This window comes from Amblyomma maculatum, chromosome 9 (assembly GCF_055883805.1).
Source record: "Amblyomma maculatum isolate TAMU_Amacu chromosome 9, ASM5588380v1, whole genome shotgun sequence".
Lineage (NCBI taxonomy): Eukaryota > Metazoa > Arthropoda > Arachnida > Ixodida > Ixodidae > Amblyomma > Amblyomma maculatum.
The window spans coordinates 28311558-28324694 of record NC_139352.1 but is presented as its reverse complement, the minus strand read 5'-3'; positions in this window follow the sequence as shown (position 1 = coordinate 28324694).

Genomic DNA, 13137 nt, shown 5'->3' with positions numbered 1-13137 from the left:
ATTGGCTGTCTCTATACTATACATTGTTCTGATACCAAGGTTGCATACTAGCTTTGCACTGAAAGCCTGAGAAGTTTACAGTGGTTAGTTCACTTTATATGGTCACAAGTTTTTCAGTCTCAAGCTCATTCTATACAATTACATTCCTCGTTGGTCTAGCCTTATACAGTTACCTTTTCGTGTGGTCGTTATAGCCCTTAAGCTGCACAAATTATCCCAGCCAGCTGGTTAAATGTTGGAAGTATTCGTCTTGAACTGGGTCCTAGTAGTTAGGACACTGTCGCGCTATCGTGAACAGAAGCATTTTAATAAACCATGCAGCAGCTTGATGCGTTTAGGGCACTCTTCATCGTTTTTTGCAAAGCTGGTCTGATCGGCAGGTTCTTCCAGAAAGGCTTGAAGCAATGACATCTTACTTAGCCTTAGGTCGTATGCTACGCTTTTACTCCCAGCATTTCACGGCTACACAGTTATTCATAAAAACTCTTTTTTTTTTTTTTTTTTTTTTCTTTTTTGGACCAATTCATAACAGAGAAAGGTGAAGTGCGAAGAATGCAGACGTGTGACACAAATGCAAAAAAAAAAAAATGTTGATTGTGTTCTCTTAACATTAGTTTGGTGAACAGGGACTACTTTGATTGGCCTTTTTGCTTCAGAGTGGCATGAAACGTCAAGGAAAGAATTTCTGATAATGTATATTTTGTAGCATTTGACTGTTGACCCAGAACTGGTTGTATATAATGGAGAATTCCACTGGTTTAAATTTAAAACAGGGTGCTCAGTACAGGACAGAATGACCAAATCTTTCACAGAGCTACCCAGCTTTGATGGGAAGGCAGAAACACTTCTAATGGACCTGAGATCTGGCCGCCCGTCTTTGTTTCAATGCTTTGTTTTTCAACGGCACTTTGTTTTAATTGATATGGCGACCGGAGTAGTTCCACTCTGACATGCTAAAATTTTGCCATGCACATAGTCAACAGTGATTGGGCATAAGCACCAGAAATGTCTGCATGCCGCATGCATGTGCACAGTCTAGCTTGGTTTGAAGGTTATTGCACGAGCGTCGACCAAGAGCAGGAACACCGCCTTGACGCAGTCTTTTTCGCCAGCTTCCTTCACTTGCTTTGCTGTCCCTTAAGGAGTGGTCGTTCCCTTCTAGCCAAATCACTATTTTTTTGTGTGTGTATGCTTCGGCAAAAGCGCAGTGATGGAACTGCATGCAACGTTTTATGCAATAGCATACACAGTTAAACCTCCATGTCGTGAATTCCTTGATATTACGATGTTTTTCAATTGTCCAGCACCGCCGCCATTGAAGTATGTGCATTTTCAACTTACGTTGAGGACAACACAGAGGGCTAATGAACGAAAAATGTAGGGGTAAGGTTAAAAGATCGGAAGCATGCTGAGTGGGTCAGAAAAATAACTCAAGTTACTGACATTATAGTGGAAATCAGAAAGAAAAAACGGGCATGGGCAGGACTTGTAGTGCAAAGAGAGGATAACTGATGGTCGCTTAGGGTAACAAACTAGGTTCCAAGGGAAGAAAAGCGTAGCAGGAGGCGGCAGAAAATTAGGTGGACGGATAAGGTCAAGAAGTTCGCTGGGGTCAAGTGGATGCAGCTAGCACAGGACTGGGCGAATTGGAGAAATATGAGAGAGGATTTCGCCCTGCAGTGGGTGTAGTCAGGCTGATGCTTTTCAACTCCATGTAACGAACATGTTATGGCAGTTAACCTTGCTATAACGAATTGGCCGTGCCGATTATCTCATAGATAGTGGCAAATTATTACAATTCTGGCAGAATCCCGCAAATTCCATAACGATAAAACATGAACTGACATCACAAGAACGTCTAATATAGCAACAAGCGACCATAGTTGATATGCACCGTGGTTCAGCGCCGAAGGCACATCTACATGGCAAATGCAGTGGTCTCTGCTGCTTTTGCTTTTGTATCATAGCATTAAAATAGTTCATGCTTAAAAGCAACGAATCGTAACAAAAAGAGATGCAGGACAAACTGTGCGTTCATTGCTTCCATATAGTTTCTCGCGAGCTCCTGCGCGTCATTAGCAGTAACTGCAGAGAGTGCTGGCGACGCGAGACAGAGCTGGTTTTCTGGGGCAAGCCATTGGCGCTTCCTCACCCTGTGGTGGCGCGGATGCGTGCGCTCTTCCTCAGACTGACTCCTTCCTTTTCCCCGCTGCCTCGTAAATGCATCGTATGAACTGCGGTGGAGGCTGCTGCTGTGATCGTGCCGCGCCCTCAGCGCGATTGCAAAATGTTTCACTGCTTCTATTACTTTTAAGTAATTCTGGTTTGTTGTAAACACTTCTTGCATTAAATTCTCAGTCTCATTTTTGTTCTGCATTATCCTTTTGTGTTTCTCAGGCAAAAGCTGCATGTAATGAGAGCCTGGATGTAATTAAAAACTACGGACATTATATAATTTTGTTAGAACCAGGTTTAGTTGTACAGCTTGTTTCATTGAAATCCAACACCGTTGCCATGATCTGGCATCATTCCAAACAGTGACAATGACAGTGTGAAAGTTCGAAAACACAAGAGCGACTTGATTCCTTTTGAAGAACGGAAATGACACTATAACCACCTCACTTCTCGGTGAACGCATCAACTGCACCATATGGAAGGGATAAAATTGTGCGAAAATTTGTTTGGGGGCAAAGGTTAGGTTTTGAAGTGATGTGTTTCTTTTTTTCCAACTAAATTTTTATTCAAAGGAAGCTGTGCCGAAAACGACCATTAATTTTCGTCGCCTTGCACAAAACTGTTATCCGCAGAGGTAGAATGCAATCGAGTCCACCACGATGGCAAGAAATGGAAAGCTTGAAACTGAGGGGAGGGGGGATGTTCTTCGTGGGGGTGGTGGTTGTGGCTCAAAACAGCCAACAAGGGTGAGAAGAATGCGCACTTGATTTTTCTCTTCTCCACAACCAGCCGCTAGGTTCCTGGAACGCCAAGCCAGTCGACGCTCATGTAATAACCAACACATCATGCTAGGCTGCACATGCCTCTTCGTTTGCGAAGTTGTGAGCTGTATTGCCAATGTAGCTGGTGATTTTTCGACCATCTGTTCGGGAGATAATTTAGAAAGCGTTGTTTCAGTAAGCGTATCCCAGGGTATGTACAGAGTCATCTACTTCTACCTATAACACTGTCGCTGCTTTCAAAACAACATTGCGTTTGACGCAGGCACATATCGATGCAAATCGATGTAAGCGCTGAAGGAACTGGAGGTGCTGCTTCACAAGGCCTGCCGCTTATCTTCATTGCATGGCCGGATGGGACGCAATGATGCTTTGAAAGCAATGACCGCGTTACAGCTAGAAGTGGGCGAGGCTGTACTATAAATGTTCGTTGATTCAAACTTCATGGGACCAGAAAAAAGTTTACAGCGAATGGCCCTGAGAAAGCTGACAAGAACCTCTTGCACTATGGCGAATTTATTTCGCGAAAAAATGCCTATTAATTGCCTGCTTTTTAGATGAGAACAGCGTGGCGGTGGCTATTTTTTTCATTCGTATCAATGCTTTATTACATGCACAATAATGGAATTGTCAGTACATATCCTGTCCAAAATGGAAAGGGCCTCCCTGGCATCCTTCACTGCGCGATGCAGTAACAGCGTTGCCGCATCACAGGCATTCTGCGTCACGTGAGAGACTTCACTGCACAACGTGCTGAACGGCACTTGATGAGCACAGCACATATTTTCGTAGCAGTGGAAGAGCGATGCGGATGAAACCAGGTGAAATTCCCAGTACCACCAATGATTGTCCGAAACTCTGCGCAGCTGCGTTGATTTGCAGTCGATAGTTGCCATTGCCGCAGAGTGGCACGATCTCGTAAAGCAAAACTAAAGCTGAGTAGTTGGCCTATTATTGGAGATGAGGCCGTCCATGTTTCCTCGCGCTTGCTGCTTTGCGCACGTGAGAGGTGCGTGATCCATTCCACAACATGCGTCTCAGGTTTGAGGAGTGCTATCTTGACGATCGCTGACAGTCCCAATCATTCCTAGACGTAGCGTAATCGATGCGAGACCCTTATTGTTCGACACCATAGCCCTACATAGGCGTTGGCTGGTACTGCGCTGAGAGTAAGACTTACCCATATTTCCAAATTAACAGGGGTAACGAGCACTTAATTGCAAATCTTGGAGGTGACATGGAATGGAAAACAGGCAGCCGCCATGACCCCCAACACCTACCCTCCGACGATGCTAGCCGTTGAATTGGCCATCGTGCTGGCCGTCGCTCCGGTTTGGCCTTGCCCATTTTTCAATGGTTTTGCCTGGTTTTATCTCGTCTTCCCGTTTGGCGACGTGCAACTTATAACTATGCTGCCTTATCGCAGTGGCAATATTTTTTTTTTTTTGGCAATATGCCAGGCACCCAGACGTGGCCACGCATAGTTCAGTTCAGTTAATTCTTATTCCTTCGAATTCTCTTTGGTGAAGCTGTCTGCATTAAAAATAATGGGCTTTTTTTTTATTATATATAGACTTTGTGTAGGGCTTCAGGAGACCAAAACGTGCGGTGCAAATTATTGAGGTACGAATTAACGAGCTTTCGTTGTGCATTTTGCCCTCTTTGGTGATGCTGACCTCTGAGCTTCCTCGAGTACCACCCCAATTAATCGTGAAAGAATCGCAACTACTTATTTTAATGACACCCGCTGCCCAGTGCAACATTCAGAAATGTAAACAGCCTCTGTTGCCTGATGACCACGCTTAAGGGAGACACTTCCAGAAATGATGATACCACATCATCAGAATCCCGGCTAAATATGCCTCTGCAAAATGAATTAGTAAGCAGTACGCCACATGGGGCGAATCGCTCTTTAAAGAACCAGTGGTACCTGTGAATACAATGCAGATTAACGAGTTTAATTCGCTGTCAGTATGCTTAAGGCTTTAGTGTGCAGAGAACATTTCTCAGCATATGAAGAGCTGGTACCACTTGGTGACTCTTGGCCAATGATTTGTACAGTACATTGGTAAAAAAAATTTCAGCATTTAAAAATTCCACTTTCAAATGCGAAAAGTGCAGTAGGAAGCAGTAAAGCAAGCATCCTATACGTGTTCATGACTACTTAGTGGACGTATGTTTTGACTGCTCTCCGTAACTGGTGCAGAGTTCCATACCAGAAGTCATAAAAGGCCTTCTGCTTCATCGAGACGCCTTTATGGTTCTCTCTATTAATCCCACAGCTGCTGTCACACACGAAGCTTGTTTGCTGTGGGGCACAGAGTATAAGGCAACATTTTCATATTTATAGAATCTCAGTCGCGTAAATAAGAGGTAGTATTAAAAAACTTCGATTCATTAAAGTTTGGTGTATAGTTCATACCAGGCCAGTGGTTAATGTATAAAAAATTGCGCACTGTTTTCTCCTTCATGTAAATGCTGCTGTGCTTGCCTGAGCTGGTTATTGCGGCACACCTAATATATGGCATGCATCTTAAACACTGGAAATTGTAGAGGTCACTAGAATTACTGTGTGATGTCAGGTGTGTGCGAATGCTATTCTGTGCATAGAACCTCAACGATGCAAAGGAGTGCCAGTGCAAGAAGCTGTTTCGTCGTTTACGTTACGCGGCATGCGTGTCATTGACTGGCAGTAAGCTGATGGTTATCCCATGTTGTTCTATGCTGTTTAGTTTATTTAACATCCACTAACGAGTTGCATGCCCTTATGGTTAGTGCTTTGTATGGGTCTGAAGGAAAAATGGTCAGGTCCACATTCACACGATTGCCCAGCCTGAATCTCGCAGCATCTCGCTTGCTTCCGTCTTCTAGACCTCTTATTGTTTTACTGGAGTCCAGCGTGTGAGCCTGGGATGCAAAACATGTGAACAGAAGAGTGCACAGCGGTATGCAGTTCAAAGTGTTCCCAGGTTCAGTCTCACATTTGCCGTGTCATGGCTGCCTCTGCTTGAGAGACTGTTGCTTTAGAGCAGTCACTGTGTCGACTATAGCGTGACAATGTCACACGCAAATATTACAGCAGTTGGAAAGTACTGCATTTGTTTTAGAGTTGAGAATAGAATAGGCCCTCAGTACCTGTATGCAAAAACCAGTTGTAGTGCCTAATAAACTCGAGTAAGAACTGCCCAGGACAATGGATAAGTCTTTTTTTGGGAAAGCCAGTAGGGGATGTTAAGGCCCGTCTTTCAAGATGACGCAACTTCGCAGTTATGCTTTGATTCTTGCACGATTTTGTTCAACACGACAAGTTTACATGGCTTCTAATTGGTTTCTTCCTTATAAAAAAAAAAAGTAACTAGCAGTTTAGTTAAATCACACAAGGTCTTCCTAGTGTTATAACGTTAATTTCTAGGAGTATGCAAATATTGAAATACGAATCGAATATGTTTGTTATTCTATTTGTATTTGTATTAGAAAATTTTTCAAATTCATTGCAGTTTCCCCGCACTGCGTGCTGCATTGGCTATGCAGTGAAGTATCCTTAAAGCGAGTAGGGGGCCGCTGTGTGAAGAGGGTCTGTTTTGTGAAGAAGGCCTTCCCGACAGTGTGCGCAAAATGAAGAAACGAAGCGTTCAATGAAACCGGCAAAAAACGTGGCTCTTACTTTGGTCTCATCTGAAATGCAGACGTTCATTGTACAGGCATTCATCAGATAAAGTTACTGTGATGCAGGTGGTTTTTGGCGGTTTTTCAGGCCCTTTCGAGCTTTCACTTAATTTGGGCATTTTTTCTGTTCCCTTGTTGGCTGAATTAAACCGAGCTTACTGTAATCAGCAGTGAAATTAGTGTACACATAACTGGTATGCAAAGGAGAAAAGCAAGATGCCCGTGTGCTGTGCGATGTCAGTGCACGTTAAAGAACCCCAGGTGATCGAAATTTCCGGAGCCCTCTACTATGCCATCTCTCGTTTGAATCACTTTGGGAGGTGAAATGTCGTAAACCAAACCGAATCCTGTACAAAAGTGGTACTGGATTTTTCGCTAGGGTGTACACTTCTGCGCAATTCTAGATTAATTTTTAGTTGCAAATACCGTATGAATTGTGAAGTAAGCAAGACAGTGCTTGCAGTCATTTAATTCCTAATTGTGTTCTTTCACTGTGCAGATATTTCTTATCTGAAGGCATTTTTTTTCAATTATTCGTTTTCTTTTTGTATTTGAAAATTTCAATATTTGCACACACCTATTGATTTCACATTAGCAGGCTGCATTGTAACCACTCGTATTAGAGGTGATTCAAGCTGAATTATAGCGCTAGCATTTACAGCATGCATAGTTTACATTCATCCCTGCGGTTTTTTTTCCTTTTTAATGCTTGTAGAATATGTACAGGTATCTTACATTGTTCTTCCATAACAGTTTTTATTTATCGCAAGGATTGAGCAGTAACTACTTGGTCCTTGCATATTGAAAAGCTCGCTCAGAGAAACTTGTTTTCATTGCAGTTCTCTATACTCGTGGCTTTGCAAACAGGGCTTCAACTCTTGAGGCTTTTTCTTTCATCACAGCTAGCTCTCAGAGAACATGTCTCCTTCACTCACTTTTGTTAACCGTCTAAAATTGTCCATGGACGCATACGTTGTCACCTGACGCAATATGACCGCTTTATTTTTTTTTCTCATTAGTTATTGCACTCGGAGACATAGAGGACTTGCTTAATTTATAATTTAGTGACGGTGCATTCTGAATGCAGCGTATAAGATTTCATATTTGAGATGCCAGATATTTTGGTGTGCATTTGGTTCCTCAACAGTGCATGATTCAGTGCCGTATCTGTGTACTGCACTTATATACATCTGTTATGTGTGCACGTGCATGTGAGCGTATGCACATAATCTAGTAGCATATGTGGGAGTGATCTTTTTTTGCTATCATTCGTCGTAACAGTCTCATGAATTGAATGGCTTTATCTATAGTTGTAATTGTTTTTAATTGTCTATATTTGTGACTGCAGGCACTGGTGCCTATTCCATTGTATTTTTGCTTGATTATGCTTAAACAGTTCACATTTGCAGCGTACGTGCTTACTGGCCAACAGGAGATAACATATTTAATATTCCTTCCCCCTGTTTTTAATATTTTTATGCAACCAGTGGTGTTTCGTGTTCATGGCTTTATTGCTTGTGATGGTGTGACTTTATTTTAGTTCACTCTTAGCCCGTCTTATGGTGTTAACTAACCTCCTGTTACTGTTGAGTGAAGGAGTTGAATAGCTTTGAACAGTTTGATGTCCAAGGCTATGATTTCGCTCCTGTTATGCACTAGATGATAGAGGCACGGTTAGGTTCTTACTTATTGTGTTATATTGTGATTGTGTGACAGTTATTTGTTCACATGCGTCGGCTTGTGCGAAAGAATGCATCGTTAGATGTAGACCTATACTGTGTTGCGGTCGTTTGAGCTTGTGGTCTGGAAAGGTCTCGGTGCTGCGAATGTTGTTTGAAGCCGGTGTAGGGTGGATTGGTTTGCACTGGACTCAGTGTAGAAAGCTGTTAAAAGGGGTAAAGTAGGCTGCATCCTATGTGTGCCGTTCTGCTTATTCTCATAACCTGCAGCTCTGAGCTGATCAGCATTTAACTAATTTTATTCTCGTTTCATTCCATTTTGGCTGGTGGGCATTTTCGTGTGAACACTTAATTGATGGCTTGTGCTCTTAATGCTTTACGATTTTGATAACCTCCCCACTGATTTTGGATCAGCTTCTTATTGATTTTATTTTTGCTGGTGTCATAAGTGAAGTTGAATGTGTATGTGTATACAAAGTATTTTGTTCTGTGTGATTTCGCGGTCAGTTCTTCACTTTGCTTTTCATTGGCAATGTTAGACGGCTCTGTTCAGAGTAAAGAACATTTTATGGCTCCCTGAGCAATGCCACGAGAAAAATTCTCTTCCTTTTTTTGGGGCATACATATGGTACAACTTTAGATTTTATTTATTGTTTGTGGGTTTATAAAGCAATCTTTCTTTTTGAGCTCATGGATGCTTATCCATCGTGATCCTGGCAGAGTTCTTCAGTTGGCTAGCAGTTTTCATTTTTACATATTCCCTTAACATTGCCTGGACAGCAGAGTAAGAAGCCACATTGTAGCGCCTAAGTGCTCTTTTGCGTACTCATTCTTTGTGCATTTTGTTTCTAATATTTAAACACACAGTTATAGGTGACAACTATGTTAGTGGTTGTGGTGAACTAGTATAAGTATTTATACGTTGCTGCGCATTTAATGCATATTTTATTGGGCTTGGAGTCTGCTGAAATTCACCAAGCAACATTGTGTACCACTGTCCTATTTATAACATGCCTAGTGATGTAATATAGCATTTTGATACTGCTTACTCACTCTTGTGTCTGATTTCACCAAGTGGGAAATGGGAACCTTCCCACGTAGTGTGACATTTTACCTATTTGGTTTTGTGATTTGTTCAGAATTGTAGTCATAAAAGAGGAGTTTGGCGGTTACTGGCCAAAGGCCGTACGCATATTTAACCTGTTGAATTTTTTTTTCATGACTCGGATGGTTTTTCTGCACTTAAGAAACAAGAAGAGTGAAGTTATGTCTTAAGTATTTAACTGTGGCTTAGCTGAGTGTTGTCTGGTCTAAGGCATACAGTCCATCCTAGATATATTGAATTATTTCTTATATCAAACTATTCAACGTCTGCGTATTTGTCGAACCCCCGTTCAGCGGAGCTCCCACGACTACTTTTCAGACCCAGATCCGAGTCAGCAGCTCGTCCTCGGGCATCTGCCCGTGGTGCTACTGCCGTAAAGTCATAGGACAACATGAATGTAGAGTGTGCTTAATAATGCGGGGAAACTTCCATACAGTGAACCAGTTGTCATGCTGTGAAGCCAGCGTTGCTTACAAAAGGCTTGCCAGAGTTCTAAGATGGTGCAATTTGTTGCTAAAAGTGACGCACTGCGCCCTAATTTAACCCTTTCGCTGTTGGGGCGTTTCTGGCCGTGATGCACCCCCAGTGTCGGCGTGGTTTCAGGGAACAAGCATATCAGGCAGCGAGCATAGCTATTTATTTTTTATTATAATTGCTATACAGATAACAGTCAATGAAATATGCACATTTCAGAGTTGTGTAGATGTTGTTAATTAACGTAATCATCATTAGCAGCCTGCTCATAAATTAGATAAATAAGAATAATATAAGAAAAAAACTGCTCGATTCTTCTTGAGGGTTCAAATCCGAGCTCGGATCGTATTTATAATCAGAAGAGCCATCACTCCAGTCTGCAATCGAAGGCTCCGCGCGGTCAGCCATCTGAAAATAACCGCACACACGGAGGGTGCACTTTCAGTGGCCTGCACAACGGAGAGAAATGGCACATTGTAAAATCAATATGACAGAGGGAGATGGAAAAAGGCTTAAACAAGCGAGGGCGCGCAAAGAGAGAGCGAAAGCAGCGATCGAGTCATATGTCGACCTATTGCAGAGGCAACGGCACGCGCCCCTGGACGTGATGCGCCTTAGCAGACATGCCAACAAAATAAAAATAAAAACCTACAGCCGTGAACCTGTAACTACAAGCGCGCGCGCACGTCGCATGATCGAGTAGCATGCGCGGAGCGACCGCGCCCCCCAGCACAGAAGGTGGCAGGGGTGGGCGCGGTCGCTCCATACTTGTAGAAAGATTTTACAGGTGGTGCAGCCTGTCCCAGCACGCCAGCTTCGCGCTCAGGCTCGATGTTTTGAACACGCGATAGAGAACATACCGGTACGTCTGTGTCACTGCGGGGAAGGGGGGGGGAAGCATGAAAACGTACTAGTATGTTCGAGACAGCGAAAGGGTTAAATCAGATAAATGCGTTCATAGCAAGCCAGTAGCAAAGTTTTACCTCGTGTCACCAACGATGGCTTCTTCCAAACCATTGTCCACTTCTGTTTCAGTGAAAAGTGAATTTGGCATAGGAACTTCCAGCGAACAATACGCTGCCGATAGATCGCTAGAATAGGTGCGTCATATTCACACATCTGGGTTGTGCACACATAGGCGCGGGCAGAGGGTGCAAAAAAGGCACTTCTTCCCCATCTCCACTGATGCCTCCTTATTTTCCCACTGATATTCGTGACAAAAACCTTTCTGGAGTGTTTATTTCATGCCCAACAGCAAAAGGAAAAAAGTGTGTAGAAGAGGGGGGGGGGGACATTTCTCTAACACCCCTGCTGTGATGCAACGGGAGTGATGCAAAAAAAATGAACACAAGCTTTAGATGCTAATGGAGAGCTCTTATTTCATTAGGGCTGAAGCTACAGTTTATGACCATGCTTTGAAATTTCAGAACATGTTTATGTCCTGTTTCATTAATATGGAAATTGCGCAGCCCGAACTCTGCACACTGTTGCCTCGTGAGAATGATAGATAGTTCTCTTTGCCTTCCCCTTTAAAACTGAGGAGTTGCACGGAGCTGGAGAGAGCTACCACACAGTTTTGTTTGCTGCTGATTGGTCACACTTAACGAACCTGGTTCTGGCTTTGACAGCTGTGTTTAGATAGAAGTGAAATGCAAGGTGCCCATTATGACATGTTAAAGAGCCCTAGATGGTTGAAATTATCCAGAGCCCTCCATTGTGATGGCCTGAGCCGCTTCGAGAAGTTAAGACTGATAAACCTAGTTATCTTCATAAGCTATGTTGACTTGTAATCATTAGTTATTGCAAAGCTTGTCCTTCTTTGATCTTCAAGGTTATGCTAGCTTCCTTTCACAGACCGGTGATCCTGAGAAGTAACAACTAAAACATAGACTGCACTCTTCTGAACAGCTTCAGACGGCATTTTTAGCGCTAACCAAACGTTTACACAGGAGACAAGGAAGCACACAAGACTGGCGTTTCTTGTGTCCTTCTTTGTCTCGTGTGTGCGTATGGTTAGAGCTAAAATTTCATCTGAAACTGAAAACGATCTAGCCTGTCTACAAGTTCTTAACAGGCCAGGCTCATTAGTGCCTCCCTAAAATATATTTTAGTTTCTGTGACTTGCTAATTCTTAACATGACAGACGCAATTACATTGCATTGTAAATAAGTGCACGGGTGAGATATGAAATACAATTTTTCTGTGCAATGTTTTTTATGGCTAGAGAAACGGGTATGTTTTGAGACCACTGCATAGTTGACTTAAGTAGCTCACACTGAGGTCTCAGTGAGACAGTATAATAGATTCTTCATGTGCTTGAAAATTTTTAGGCGAGCCATTTTGTGTCTGAGTCACTGAGCAGGCATGTCTACTGTAGCCGCTACCATCTATTGCACATTAGTGAGCAGCTTATGTCGGGCTTGTATTGGCATATGCTTGTCATATTGCTTACAGCAGGTTACGCATATCTGTTGCAAGAGACTATTTGCTTCTCCCAGTGTACCACAGTAGTATGCGGATTGACTTTCCCAATACATCCACAGGCCTTGCAACAGAAAAGCGTGCTAACGCAGGCTCTGCTCTAGTTTGACTGCTTGAGTCAGCACTAGTGTGAGCAGATGACAACAAAAGTTTAGGTTCTGTAGTGCAGCGTTTATAAACAGGGAAGCAGTTTTAATTGGGATGCTACTGCTATGCAGGGCAATTGACCATTCCGGTCCCACATACCTGGTCCGAAGTTTTTCCCAAGCATGGCTGGAGCCTTTCTATGTATTCCCGTTATACGCAGGCCCTTCTGCTGCTGCTGTTATGCCCCTGGGTGCAGCTGTGGGCATTCCTGGAGCGGTGGCACGTTCGCAGTTTGCCGGTATGCAGCGCCGCCTGTTCCGGTGCAGCCGGTGCTCCTTCTCGACCGTATACAAATGCAGCCTGATTGTGCACCAGCGCACACACACGGGAGAGCGCCCCTTCCAGTGTCGCCTGTGCTCGCGCACCTTTGCGCACAAATGCAACCTCAAGAGCCACATGAGGGTGCATACGGGCGAGCGCCCCTACCGATGTCCCCTGTGCTCTCACAGCTTCACGCAACGCGGGGCACTCACGGCGCATCTCCATGCACACCACGGAGCGGCGCTGCCTTCCACCATAGTTCAGCAGGCTGTGGTGCCTCCGGTGCAGCGTTGCGCACTTTGCCCGAGCTTCTTCAGCCTGCCCGAAGAGCTTGCGGCACACATGCAGGCATTCCATGCCACACCCTGAA